This window comes from Macrobrachium rosenbergii, chromosome 42 (assembly GCF_040412425.1).
Source record: "Macrobrachium rosenbergii isolate ZJJX-2024 chromosome 42, ASM4041242v1, whole genome shotgun sequence".
NCBI lineage: Eukaryota > Metazoa > Arthropoda > Malacostraca > Decapoda > Palaemonidae > Macrobrachium > Macrobrachium rosenbergii.
In genome coordinates, this window is record NC_089782.1 from 54,916,142 (window position 1) to 54,931,836 (window position 15,695).

Genomic DNA, 15,695 nt, shown 5'->3' on the forward strand with positions numbered 1-15,695 from the left:
TTATTAATTTCATGTGATAATATGGCTCATTTTCAACAGCAGCAGCATGTGTGGGCTTTAAATGCTTTTAAATAAGCATGGGAAGAACGCCACCAACAACGCCAACTAGCGGCAGCTGCCCGAAACTCTTTTTTCTACAAACATCATATGATTCATCGGGTCGGATTCCGGTTAGTTGTTTGAACTCCGACACAAAATTTACTCAACATTTCGTGTTGAAATCCGATTATTTCGAGTTCTAGTACAGTCGAGGACCGGGTTCTACTGTATATTATTCAGCATCTTGCATAAAACATGCAGAGCGAATTGTTAATATGATAAGAAATAAAAATACAGGCAGTCCCCGGTTATCGGTGGGGTTCCGTTTCTGAGGGTGTGATGATAACCGAAAATTGCCGCTAACCAAAAATTGGCAATTTCGGTGATTTTCAGGGGTTATCAGCGCCAAAAAGCGCCGATTTTCAGTTATTGGCACCTCTGTTAGGTATGTATTGGCGCCGATAAGCGGAAATTGGCGATTTTCGGTGCTGAAAATTGCTGATTTTCAGCGCTAGACAAGCCCCATAAAACCGGATCGCTGTTAACCGAGCCCGCCGTTAACCAGGGACTGCCTGTAGATGAATGGGCCTCGTCTGTAGGCTTTAAATTACCCATACAAAAGACTCAAGCAGTAATGTTTTATATAAGTAAAAAGTGGAAAGAAGGTGAAGAAATAGATTTAAAAATCAGAAACCATAGTATACCAATTAGAAAAATAGCAAAATTTTTGGGATTAGTATTTAATACTTGAACTGGAAAGCCCACATAACATACATGAAATCAGAATGTAAAAGAGCATTAGATCTAATTTAAAAACTATCGAACACTACTTTGAGAGCCAATAGACACCCTGACTGGGCTGTATAAAGCAAGTGCTCACTACTTCAGGAGCAAATAGGCATACCCTTACTGGGCTGTATAAAGCAACAGTGCTGTCTGTCATTGATTTGGGAGCAAAATATATGGCTCAGCGGCATCAGACACAGCACTGTAAATGTTAGACCCAGTTCATAATGAAGGCCTTAGAATATGTTCAGGAGCCTTCAGATCATCACCAAAGTCATCTTTACAAGTTGAAGGTGGTGAACCACCTCTCTCTTTCTCTATCCATATGGAGTTTGTAATAATGAAGAGTGCCCTGAGAATTCAGACAAGTGATTCTCCAACCAAAAAATTATTTGAATTAAGAGACGTATTTATTAACAATCATTTACCACCTTTCCCAATTAGATCTAGATGATTGTTCGAGTCACTGAATTTAAATGTATGGCTACCTTCAGTAGCAAAATTACCTCCTCCTTGGAATATGATTAAAATGAAAATTTGCACACACAAAATATTTATCAAAAAGTTACTCATATACACCAGAATACCTTAGACAACGCACAGTAGAACATATAATCTGAAAAGGTCCACATTATGCAATATACACAGATGAATCTAAGTCTCCCAGGACAAAAGGTTTTAGTTCTCTTTACCTGATAATGCCTCAGTTTTTACAGCCGAGTTACGTGCAATAGCATCAGCCATAAAAATAATTAAGGAGGCCTCATTTAATAATTTTGTGATTTATGGCGACTCCAGAAGTGCTATAGAAGCCTTTCAGAGTTATAATCCAAAAAATAATATTGTACAACAAATTGAATTTTCACTGCATAAATTGTATAATAATGGAAAAAATACATAAATATATTGGATCCCTTCCCATGTAGGGATTAAAGGAAATGAAGAGGCTGATAAAGCAGCCAAAGAGGCGTTCCGCATGACGAACTAATGTAAACATCCCTATTAGTGATAACAGTGAACCCCTGTACTCGCGTTCTCACGATTCGCGGACTCACGTATTCGTGGATTTCTCTGGAACGTATCTACCCATTATTCGCAGAAAATTCTCCCATTCGCGGTATTTTCACTGAGAAATATTCACTAATTACTGTATTTTCATATGATTTTCATGACTAAATGCACTTTTTTGTGATAAAGCTATTAAAATACTCAGGTATAAGCATTTTTAGAGGGTTTTCCTTGTGTTTAAACTATCAAAATAGGCAGTTCTAAGTGTTTTTAGAGGGGTTTAACTATTCGCGGATTTTAGCTATTTGCCGGGGGGGTTGCGGTACGCATTCCCCGCGAATATGGGTGGTTTACTGTATATAAGATATATAAAAACAATCATTGTAATTAAATGGCAAAATATATGGCATGAAGAACCTGAAAATAATAAATTAAAACAGAATCCAATTTTGGAAAATGGAGTTAATCATATCAGAGAGAGAGAGAGAGAGACGCACAAGTAATTCTGATGCTTATCGAATAGGCCATACTCATTTGACACATGGACACTTAACGAACAGTCCACATGGCCCTCCCCCCGAGAGCCCAGAGTGCAAAGTGTTGATAACAGCCAAGCATGTATTGTGTGAATATCCATTTATCAAATCTTGGAAGTAGATCAGTAAAGGAAATTTTGTCGGAATTCTACATTTTCAGTAATTCCAATTTTAATGTTCATGAGGAACTATGTTTTAATTAATAAAATATAAAAATAAGTAAATAATAAAAGTACGAAACCCTTAGGGCATCTAATGAATTTTAAAACAGTTGAACTTATTTTGATATTGAATACAGGCAGTCCCTGGTTAACGGCGGGCTCAGTTAATGGTGATCGAGGTTTTACAGTGATTGTCTAGCAATGAAAATCAGCAATTTTTTGTGCCAAAAATCACCGACTTCTGGTTCTTGGTGCCAATAATTGGGTATTGGCACCGATACATACCTAACAGAGGCGCTGATAATCGAAAATCAGCACTTTTCGGCACCAGTAAACCCCGAAAATCGCCAATTTTCGGTTAGTGCCGATTTTTGGTTTTCATCACACCCTCAGAATGGAAACCTCCCCCCATAACCAGGGACTGCCTGTATAACTTTTTAGAAGTATATATATATGAAAACATGAGTAGCAATGTATTTATTGTGTGAGTATGTTCCAGTATGAGAGCATATACCTCTGTGCAGTTTTTAACTGAATGACCTATTTGGTCCCAGTGCTAGGCCTGTGGCCTAGACCTGGCATTTCATCCAAATCCTTCAGGCCATCCCTATGAGAGCTGATAGTCAGCTCAGTGGTCTGGCTAAACTTTTAATAATAATAATAATAATAATAATAATAATAATAATACATTGTGGTAAGCTTGTGAACGCAAGCTGGAATGGCTGTTAAAGAATGCTTACAAGGTTGTTAACGGTCATTGGTAGTTAACGATCATTGGCAAGGGGAAGCCTCACCCACACTTATTTCATCCTCTGTGGTTTTGAGTAATTTGGTTTTTCTTTTCTTTTTATCTGTGTCATAGATTTATTTTGTTTGATTTGAAATGGATTAAACTGATAAATAAGCTATCGTCTTCCTCTACACTGAGGAAACCTCTCACTATCAGGTGCTGTCTTGGGATTTGCGATCTCTTGATTCACGACTCACCAATTTGCGGATTTTTCTGTGGAACATACATACATATTATTGATGGAAAATAAACCCATTCACAATATTTTTCACTGAGAAATATTCACTAATTACTGTATTTTCATATCATTTTCACAACCACATGCACTTTTTATGATAAAACTATTAAAATAATCAGGTACCCTGGTAGTGCTCGATTTACGATAATTTGCCCTACAATAATTCGATTTTGTGATGGGGTAAGCAATTAATACCGATACGACAATATTTATAAAATGTTTTTAAATTTCGCACGGGCGCAGGCAGCGAGAGAGACCAAATTACAATAGACCAGCTTATTTTCCTCCATCTCTTTATCCCATCTTCTAGTTATAAAAGTAAAACAGAATGATAAAAGTATTGTTAGTTATGTTATACTCCTGCGTAAATGCATACAGCCATAAACTACTGAACGAAAAACTGCTATTTTGCTTATAACCAAATCGAATAACAGCATCTGTTTTGCTTGTATTTCAACCATCGCACAGTAGTAAACAGTTACCGTAGTTATGTTACAAATGACATTGAGTAGAAGAGGACTGATATATTTTTACATTATACCTTTATTTGCTAAGGATAAAAGATTAGCAAGGAAATATATTGCTAAATTTTAGCTGCAAATTATAGCTGAAGCTGAGAAAACAATGTTCAAGCTGCTAATGACTATAAATTATCATGCATCGGCAACATGGGTGAAACTCGACCGTAAATAAAATTGGAGAGAAAGTATTTTAATCAAAACACTGGGCATAAAAGAACACATATTACTGCTGTTTTCATGCTGATAAAAGATAAATATGTAAAGCTCATATTATGATGAAATCAAGTGAAAATAGGAAACAGAATCTATTTTTTACACAAAACAAACATGCCCCCAAATAGCCGTCATCTATTGACGAAAAAGATAGCAAAATTAATTTCACAATGAGACGTATTTGTTACATTTTGGCTTGAAAACACTTCATATAACAAAATATAACCTTGCCCCATATAAATAAAGTATCTAGAGATTCATTTATGCTAACTAGAAGCAAGAAAAGCACTCTGAACTGAGTTAAGTGTGGCAAAATAAACTTACCGTAAAATTGATTTCCAAACCAAAACAGTGATTGCTATGATCGCAATTTATAATGCAAAAACAATAAAAGAATATATACAACATTATTGGGTACAGTGAAGTAAAGCATAACACTTTAAAAGATCCATTGAAAAGATGTTTGTATAATACGGTATTAATATGTGAATATTGAGTACAGTATAATGTAGGCTTGGCTATCTTATATGTATACAATATACCATAGTGTAGGCTAAGCTAATTCTTGTTTGTTATTCAATTTATCTTTGCATTGAATTATCATAAGTCAATCTGCTTGAACCTCCAGAATTAGGTGATGTAAATAATTACTATACCATATATGTATAGAGTATACTTTATAGTGTAGGCTAGGCTATATTCGAGATATGTTTTTTTCAACAAACGATGGCTTTTTTGGAACCTAACCCCATCACAAGTACGAATATACCTGTATAAGCATTTTTAGAGTTTTTTGTGTATGAACTATGAAAATAGGGGGTTCTAAGTGTTTTTAGAAGGGTTTTAAGTATTTGCGGATCTTAGCTATTCGCGGTGGGGGCTGTGGTACGCATCCCCCGCAAATACGGGGGTTTTACTGTATGTGATTCCTTTGAAGTATTGAAGTTAGCCTGTAAACTCTGTGTACGTATTGCACAAAATATTTCTCCAGTCAAGAGGATCTATGTTCTGAATGCTGGAAGTCACTGTCAGAACAGTGGGTAAAGTTTGCAGCCTAGAAGGCAGCTAGGAAGACCTCACCTGTGTCATTGGAGGGGACTTCCTTCACCAGGGCCACCAAAAGAGGTCTTGGATACCTTCCTTCCACCTGCTATTTTGACTCCCAAGAAAGCCATCTCCCCTTCGTTGTCACACACCGATTGTTCAGTGGGTAGTCAGCGAGAGGGAGAGAATGTTCACTCTGGTAACTTGTTTGGGGCTGGTAGTGAGTAAAATTATTTGGTGGGTAGAACTGAATGATTTAAATTTTCCTCAGGTAAAACTGTTATAGTGCACTATAGTGCACCCAGATATATACACCAAAGGCCAGTGAATCCCATGTGTACAGGTAACCTGGTTCTTAGGATTAACATTTAACCATAGGATGACATGGGCTCTTCATGTGAAAGACCTAAAAGTTAAGTGTCTAGAAGCCTTGAATATATTGAAGCTAATGGCACACGTCATGGGGCGCTGATCCCAATATGCTTTTAAAATTACATAAAACCCTTATCTTTTCAAAATTGAACTATGGGTATGAAATATATTCATCAGCAACATCAAGTCATGTAAAGATTTTAGACCCTGTACACCATGCCTCTTAATAGAACCTGGTGAATTGCCTTTAGACTTTCATCGTCATTCTTCCATAGCACGATATTGGTACAGATTCTATAACCTTTCAGACTGCTAACTGTGAAAAGTATTGTAGATACTGTACAGGGAGTCCTCGGTTATTGGCAGGGGTTCTGTTCTGGGGGTGTGATGATGACTGAAAATCGGCGATTTTCGGGCTTATCGCCGCCGAAAATTTACGATTTTCGGTTATTGGCGCCTCTTGTTAGGTATATATTGGCGCCAGTACCCAATTATTGGTGACCTAATTCATCAGTCTTAATCTGTAATCCTCCCACAACTATCACAAGAACCTTAACCTAATTCATCAATCTCAATACTCTACTACAGTTTTCCCCCACCTATGGTCTCTGAGACTACTTCAGATTGGAAGTTCGCTTGCTCAACATCAGCCAGTACAGGCAGTCTTCGGTTATCAGCGGGTTCTGTTCCGAGAGTGTGATGATAACCGAAAATCGGTGATTTTCACACTTTTTCAGCGAATTTCGGGGCTTTGGGGCTTATCGGTGCCGATTTTCAGTTACTGGCGCCTCTGTTAGATATGTATCGGCACCAGTGGAAATCGTCGATTTTCGGCGCCGAAAATTGCCAATTTTCGTCGCTAGACAAGCCCCGTAAAACCGGATCACCATTAACCGAGCCCGCTGTTAACCGGGGACTGCCTGTATTATTTCATTGATATCCTTCTTCCTACGGAGAGATCAACTCATAGTTTTGTTACTTTCCAACTGCTGTCGAACTTTCTTTGCTGCAGCTGTGTTGAGATCGGCACCTTTTAGGATTTAGCATCGTGTATGGAGGAACGGGGAGAAGGGCGGCCTGACCAAGTGTTTTAGTTTCTGCATTCTGGCAGTTTTACATTCTCTCCCTATATTCCTTATCATTTCTGTGCCTTATCCCTTCCTCTATTTTTAGTTGCTCTTCTAATTGTCTTTTCTTTAATTTCTTTCTTCTTACCAGGTAAAAAAAAAAGGGGGGATCCCTCAGTCTACCCTAACACTCTCAAGCAAACTACAAGTAAAAAAAAAAGAATAAATAAACATGAATAATCAAATAATCATACACTAACAAACACACAAAACAAATGTAATAAAACGACAAAAAACACAAAGGTTTCAAAACCACAAACTTCTTCGCACAAACCCCATTTTCCGTACTACCACCACACTCCCTGGTACGAAAATAAAGGAAATCTTATTTCTTTTTTTTCCCCTTAAAATCCCATTCTCACTACCCATTTATACTCCGGAACTGGGTCTTGACTTTGGGTCTATGGCCTCTCATTCACCACCCCTTCTTCACTCACTTCTATTCCAACCGCACTAGACTCACCTAGCTTTGGTACTGAACCATTCACACCATTCTCATTCAAACTCTGGAGACTTATGTCTGCTTCAAGCTCACTAACACCTGACATGGCTTCTATCATCTCTTCTGTATTCTCACTTAATTCTGCTAGGCTCCGATTCAAGTTATCCAAAACACCCCCACTCAAACTCCATAGTACTGCTAATTCTTTCTCATTCACACTTACTCTTTCAACACTCTCTCAAAGGAAACTCACACACTGAATGTACCGTCTTTCTCATGACTTTGTGTGGTTTCCAATCCGTTCAACTCTTGCATATCTTCCACATTCTCTGAACTCACCAAGTTCACTCCTTCCACATCCTTCTCAAATCCCTCAAAATCAAACAACCCGTTCACTCGTACTCGACCCAAACAACCTAGTAAACATACCCTTACTCCTTCTACTTCTCCATTTAGACCTTCTCTTTCGTTCCAACAACACCAGCTGTGTATCTCCCCAGTTTATATCTTTTACTTCTTCACTCTCCTTTTCCTTTTCCTCCATTAACAACCTCCTAATGGGATGCTCCAGTATGTATTTCAGTGGTTCTCCATCTTCTCAATTGATTATAATGGGCCCTTATTACCTTTACATTTCCATCCTCATTCCCGTCTTCTAACATATAACTCAATCCATTTGACCACACTGTTTTCACTACATACTGACCTTCATATTTCTCACGCATCTTACTCACTGTCAATCTTCCTCTCTCAACCACTTCCTTCAGTACATTATCTACCCCTTTGAAACTCTCAAACCATTCACTCGCCTGTCTCAACACATCCCGCTCTTCTTCATTCAAATCCAACCTCACTCTCACATACTTCATAATTCGTCACATATCCACTTGGAGGCATACCAGTACATTTATCTACTGACCTATTATACATCGCTGCCACTCTTTCTAACAACAAATCCCATTCATTCTCTCTCAGTCAATATTCGTAACGTCTCACTCAGAGCCCTTACGGTTTGTTCTGCCAACCCATTCGCACTCCGCATGTATGTAGTTGTTACTACATGCTCAGCACCCCACTCTCTCAACATTTGCTCAAATGGTCTACCAACAAACTCTGGTCCATTATCACCCAACATCTGTACTGGCTTCCTCACACACACAGGCAACAAGACCATACTGACCACTCTTGCAACAATCTCACTAGTTTTATTCTTCACTGCTGCATAACTTACAAACTTACTCTTATGATCTACCATAACAACCACTCTTACATTTCGTCTTGCAGTTACTGTCAAAGCTACACAATCAGTCGCCACTAACTCAAATGATTCTTTCATACTCAGCTTCAGAACAGGTGGGTTAGCATACACTCTCTGATATTTGCCCCTCTGACATTCCTCACACGTAACTGCCACATTCGTACAAATTTCCCTTAAATACAGGAAAACGTTCGCTCTTTCATACACTTGATTAACTTAAACTTCCCCATATGTCCATATTTCTCATGGACTAACATACACATACCCACTGCTCCACTTTCTTGTGCAAAATACACCACTCCTTCACACAACAAAAATCCCTCAGCAAACGGTATCTATTTACCCAACAACAAAGGCCATCTTCTTTCAAGTACTACCTCTGTAATATACCTCCTTAACTCACTCACCATCAAACACTTCTGCATTCACCCTGGTTTCATTGTGGGCCCACTCCCAGGGGTTTGCCTTTACAGGTACTTTGACAACTGGCTGGTCTTGGTGGGGTCTTGGGCGACTTGGGCGTCTTCGTCAATTTGGAGAAGTCGCATCTCGTCCCCAGTCAGTTTCTCTTTACCTGGGCATAGTCAGTCTCATCAAGGGTTTTCCCGTCAGAGTAAAGAATGGAAGAGTTCAAGGCTGTAGCTCAGTCCTTCTTCTCGGAGCAGTCCCAGCCAGCTCGTCGGTGGCAAGTGATGCTGGGTCTGTTAACCTCCTAGAGAAGCTGGTCCCTCACGGTTGCCTACATCTTTGGTCTCTGCAGCGGAGACTGAAAGAGTTTTGGTCCCCTGCAAGGGATACTCTTCATTTTCTAGTTCTGCTTTTGCAGGAAGTAAGAGAGGACTTTTTGTGGTGGTTGGACAACAGGAACTTGGCCGTAGGGGTTCCTCTTTATTCTCCTCCTCCAGAGATCCTGTTCTCAGATGCTTCGTGCAAGGGTTGGGGAGCACATTTAGAAGTTCTTGTAACGTCTGGAGTGTGGAGAGGCAGCTTCACATCAATGTTCTGGAGCTCAAGGCTGCCTTCCTAGCTCTTCAGCAGTTTCAGTAGAGGGTGCTGGGGCACTCCGTGGTGCTCATGTCGGACAGCACCATGTTGGTAGCCTATATAAACAAGCAGGGCGGGCTGGTGTCACACCAGCTATACTCCCTGATGGTGCTTCTTCATCAATGGGTGATAGATTGTTCAGTGGGTGTCTCTGCCAGATATGTTGTAAGGGCTTTTCGTATAGTACACAATTGGTGCAGTGTGATGGGAACAGATTTGGAGGTTTTAAATGAAACTCTGACATTCCTTAACCTATTTATTACTTTAACCTATAGAATGGAAACTTAATGTAACCTTAACAATATGATTCATTAAAACTTATCCTGCTTCAGTCTTAATCCTATAGTCCCCCCCTTGCTGTCAATAAATCGTAATACTACAGTAAACCCCCTGTATTCGTGGTCTCACGATTCGCAACTCACCTATTTGTGGATTTCTCTATGGAACATATATACACATTATTCGCTGAAAATTCACCCATTCACGGTATTTTTCACTGAGAAATATTCACTAATTACGGTATTTTCATCTCATTTTCATGGCTAAATGCACTTTTTGTGATAAAATTATTAAAATACTCAGGTAGTGCTTGAGTTACGATATTCACCTCACGGTAATTCAATTTTGCAATGGGATAAGCAATTAATACCGATACGACAATATTTAGAAAATATTTTTAAATTTTGCGCGGGCACAGGCAGCAGCATACAATCAGGCAGCAAGGGAGACCAAATTACAATGGACCACCTTCTTTTCCACCATCTCTTTATCCCATCTTCCAGTTAAAAAAGTAAAAGAGAATGATAAAAGTGTTATTAGTAACTTTATACTCTTCTGTAAATGCGTACAGCCATAAACAACCGACTGAGAAACTCTTGTTTTGCTTATCACCGAATCGGATAACAACAGTTTTTTTGCTTTTATGTCAACCATCGTACGGTAATAAACAATTACCATAGTTATAGTACAAATGAAGTTAAGTAGATTAGGACTGATATATTTTTACGTTATATCCTTATTCAGTATGGATAAAAGATCGGCAAGGAAATATACTGCTAAATGTAAGCTGCAAGTTGTAGTTGAAGATGAGAAAACTATGTTCAAGCTGCTAATGACTATAAATGATCGTGCATCGGCAGCATGGATGAAACTCGACCGTAATTAAAATTGGAGAGAAAGTATTTTAATCAAAACTACTGGGCATGAAAGAACACATATTACTGCTATTTTTACGCCAATAAACGATAAATATGTAAAGTTCGTATTGTGATGAAGTCAAGTGAAAATAGCGAACAGAAGCTTGATTTTTTTTTTTTACACAAAACAAAGCTGCCGCCAAACGACCAACGTCATCAGTTAACGAAAAAATAGCTAAATTAATTTCACAACGAGACATCTTTAAGTTGTTCTTCATTGGAGGGGTGGGTAGAGCTCTCGGCTAGCACGATGTTGGCCCAGCGTTCGATTCTCCAACCGGCCAATGAAGAATTAGAGGAATTTATTTCTGCTGAGAGAAATTAATTTTTCATCATAATGTAGTTCGGATTCCATAATAAGCTGTAGGCCCCATTGCTAGGTAACCAATTGGTTCTTAGCCCCATAAAATAAATCTAATCCTTTGGAGAGCTGTTAATCAGCTCAGTGGTCTGGTCTGTACTTAACTTTAACATATTTGAGTTATATTTCGACTTAAAAACACTTCTTATAACGAAAATAACCTTGCCCCATATAAATAAAGTATCCAGAGATTCATTTACACTAACTAGAAGCAAGAAAAGCACTCTGAACTGAGTTAAACACTGCAAAAGAAACTTAACGCGTAATCGATTTCCAAACCAAAACATTGATTGCTATGATCGCAATTTGTAATACAAAAGCAATATAATATATACGATATTATTGGATACAGTGAATTAAATCATTGCATTTTAAAAGATCGATGAAAAGGATGCATATTCGTTATGTTGATATTTGTATAATACAATATTATGTGAACATGGAGTACAGTTTATAGGCTAGGCTACCTTATTTGTATACAATATACCATAGTGTAGGCTAAGCTAATTCTTATTTGTTATTAAATTTCACTTAGTATTGAATTATCATAAGTCACTCTGCATGAACCTCCAGATTTAGCTGATATTAATAATTACCATATCTTGTATGTATAGAGTATACTTTATAGTGTAGGCTAGGCTACCATATTTTGGAACATAACCCCATTGTAAGTAGGATAATACCTGTATAAGCATTTTTAGATTTTTATTTTTTTGTGTTTGAACTATCAAAATAGGCAGTTTTAAGTGTTATTAGAAGGGTTCTAAGTATTCGCGGATTTTAGCTATTGGCGGGGAGTGTGGTGCATATCCCCTGTGAATACGGGGTATTTACTGTATTAGATTAATAGTCTGGTGCAAATCATTAACCTTAATACTACAGCTTATCAACTATCCTTAGCAATATACAGTACTTAGACTGATTTATCAGCCTTAATATTATAGTTTTCCTCCAGCTATCGAGAGAACCTTAACCTTATTAAGCCTTGCTGTCAATAAATCAGGAAATCCAATGTTGTATTCTTTACTTCTTAGTTTTTCACTGTCATCATCTTCTTCAATAACCGTTTTCACTTCCTTGATTCACCTCAAACTTCTCAGTCTTACTCTTTTTTCTGTCTCCCTGTTTGAGGTGATTTCTCCTTTTCCACACACTATACTTAAGGCTTCCAACTGAGCTGAGAGCCCATCAACTTTTTTACGAACAACTCAGCAGGGGCCTGACCAAGTGCTTTTGTTTTTGCAAAATGGCATAGTTTTCTGTTTCTTCTGTCTAAGCCTTACACTTCCTTGCAGAAACTGAATCCGAGTATAAAAGCTGAATGAACCACAGATGAGCCTTCAGAAAATTATTATCTCTCGTCCTCTTACTCCATCAGTGCTTTCTGATTACAGTGGCTAAAGAAGTGACGTTCCATAGACATAATTGGCTGGTTTTAGCCCCAGCTGTTCACCTGATTTGGTAATTGCCAACAGAAATTCTATTATACATGCAGGTTTGCCAGGTTCAGGTGAAGGGGAGTAGATCCTGTCTTAACACTCTCACTCAAGGAAACCAAGTAAAAAGGGAAAAAAAATAATAATTAATACTTACAATAAATATGATAGGAAAAAAAAAGATTCAATCACACAAGCCCATTTTCCTTAATACCATCACACTATCCCGGGCAGGAGGAACATAGTAGCAGACAATCTGAGTCATCGGAGTCAGGTCATGGGGACAGAGTGGTCTCTGCACCAGGACATTGCAAACAGGTTCTTTCATCTTTGAGAAGACCCTCAGTAGACCTATTTGCAACGAGGTTCAACAGAAAACTAGAGGTCTACTGTTCTGTGGTTCCAGATCCATCCGCAGTGGTGGAGGATGCCCTGCATCACCCCTGGGACAATTTGGAGGTCTGTGCCTTCCTTCCCTTTTGCCTAATCTGTCAAGTTCTGAACAAGGTAATGGCCTCTCAGAACCTCAGAGTGACCTTAATAATTGCTCTCATGTGGCCCCACACGGAATGGTTCCTTGATCCCCAAATCTTGCTGTAAGAAGCTCAGAGAAATTCCTCCATGGCACAACCTGTGTCAACTCCACTTCCAGAGATTCCATCACTCAGTAGAGTCCCTCTCTCTTCACGGCTGGAGACTATCCAGTGTCTCCTCTGAGCAAGAGGCTTTTCTCGCAGAGCAGCGTCGGAGATGTCTAGCTATCTCGGATCTAACTCAGCTGTGTACCAGGGAAAGTGACCCATTTACTGTGGTTGGTGTTGTCAACAGGGTCTCTCCAGCCGGAGCTTCTGTTCAGCAAGAAGCAGATTTCAGAGCTTCTGTTCAGCAAGTAGCAGGTTTCCTTGTTTTTCTCCACAGAGAGAAACGACTTTCCGTGTCTTCTATCAAGGGCTACAGAGCTGCCTTGAGTGCAGTTTTATGAATGAAGGATGTCAATCCTTCTCTGTGAGAGATCTCAATGCTTCTCAAGAACTTTGAGCAGTCTTGTCCTCCAAAAGAGCTTAGACCACCCAGTTGGGACCTGACTTTGGTACTGGGCAGCCTCACCCATGCCCCGTTTGATCCTCTGCATCATGTGTCAGATAGGAACCTGACTCTCAGGACAGTTTTCCTGCTGGTTCTAGCCTCCTTGAAGCGAGTTGGTGAACTCCATGGCTTATCTTATGATGTCAGGCATATGAGGGGTTGGACGTCTGTAGCCTTTGAACTTGTCCCGGAATTTGTGGCTAGGAACGAAAACCCTTTTTGCCATGATGACAGATTTAATTCCTTCTCAATTCCGTCTCTTTATGACTTTGTTGATAATGATCCGGACGAATTGCTCCTTTGCCCTGTCAGAGCATTACGCTGCTAACTGAAAAGGACTTGCCATCTCCTACTGGGGTGCTGAAGACTTTTTCTTATCACTGGCCAGAACAAGAAAGAAGTGTCCAAGAATACGATCTCCTTTTGGCTGCGTGAGACTATCAGACAAGCCTGTGGTTCGACTTCATGCTCCAATCCTAACACAGTGCAATCAAGAGTACCTGATGTTAGGGGGCTAGGCACTTCTTTGGCATTTAAAAACTTGTATGTTCAAAGGATTTTGAGGGCTGGCACAAGGCTTCACAAGACCACCTTCATTTCCTTCTGTCTGTGGGATGTTGGACACTTTTTCCTTGGGTCCGGTGGTGGCTGCTCAACAGGCGGTTTAGCTCATCCAGTGCTAATAGCGGGACAGTTTGTATCTTACCTAAGATTATGGTACGAAAGTGAGAATGAATGGGATGGCTGGTCTCTCTCAGTTTCCTTTCTTTTCTCCTTATACCAGGTGGGTGAAGAAATCATTCCATCATGTGCTGGATCGGATCTGATACAAGTGAGACTGCAGCCTTTTTGTTAAGTTGTGCTTATTGCTACACGAATATAAAACTTTGGCAAAAGCAAGTCCCTCCTCTCTCTAGCAAGGGGAGAGAGGATTGATAGCAAACTGTTGGTGGCCCCGAAGGTTTGTTATCTACAGCTATAGGCTTTAACTCCCTCCTACATTGTCTCATCACATTGTATGGAGTCCCAGAAGTCTGACTGCTAAATAATCACTTACTTATTATGTCAGAGGCTTTGGTTCCCTTCCATAGGCTTCTATAAGCCAGAAAGAGTTACCAGGTATGCTGAATCTCCAGTCGGTTCCAGACTTTCTTTCCTCCCTCCAAAAAGTGAGTCTACATAAGTTAAGACCCAGGTTTGTTCCGTATATGAACAAATGACAAATTTTTAATCAATTTGTATTTTTCATACCTAACAAACCTGTGGTCTTAACTTATATGGCCCACCTCTAGCCACCCCTCAATTAAGTTTCCTGGGATGGGAAAAACTGAGGCATCATTTCCTTCAATACATGTGCAAAGGAACTTGGCGGTTGACACCTAGGCCTATTGGCATACCTCGTTGCCACCAATTCCTTGTTTGTTATTTTTACCGGTTTCCAGCTGGCGCTAGAAGAATTATCCATAAGACCGCAGGTTTGTTAGCTATGAAAAATACAATTTGATTAAAAATATGTCATTTTGTGCATGAGCAATGCCTTTTCCTCAGGAGTTATGTAGGTCCAGTTGGGCATGATGTTCCAAATCAACTGTCTCATCACAGTTAAATACTTGTCAGGGAATAAAACCCTCAGTCTTCACTTAATTCCTAAATTCACAAAAAATTTCATCAGCAGCATTTTTGTTGGCACTGGCTACCTCCAATACTCACCACACTATGTATACCAGTTTTATTTTTAAACTTAACAAGCCAGTTTAAACGCTTTGCTAATTTTAGTGCTTGTTCCAGGCTTAGTTTGTAAAATATCAGGGTGCAACATTTTTGCCTTTTTGCCATCATGGCCATGGAATTACTGTCATCTGCCAACTGTTTTTCATTTATCCAAATTGAAAGCAATTTTTTCCACTTGAGTGTTTGAGGTCTCTGCTTAGTCATAGCTTTAACCTCTTTCAGTACATCTGCTGCTTTATTGCTTATTTCTTAAACAATAGTGGTGACCATAGTTCGGGGCATACACTACTCAGCAGCAAGATCAGA

At 39.3% G+C, this 15,695-nt stretch overlaps 1 protein-coding gene across 1 annotated transcript in view; it reads left to right on the plus strand.

The window, feature by feature from the left end:
* The window catches only part of Idh (isocitrate dehydrogenase [NADP] cytoplasmic), a 92,672-nt gene that overhangs the window by 26,990 nt on the left and 49,987 nt on the right, over window positions 1-15,695 (plus strand). The window lies entirely within an intron of this gene.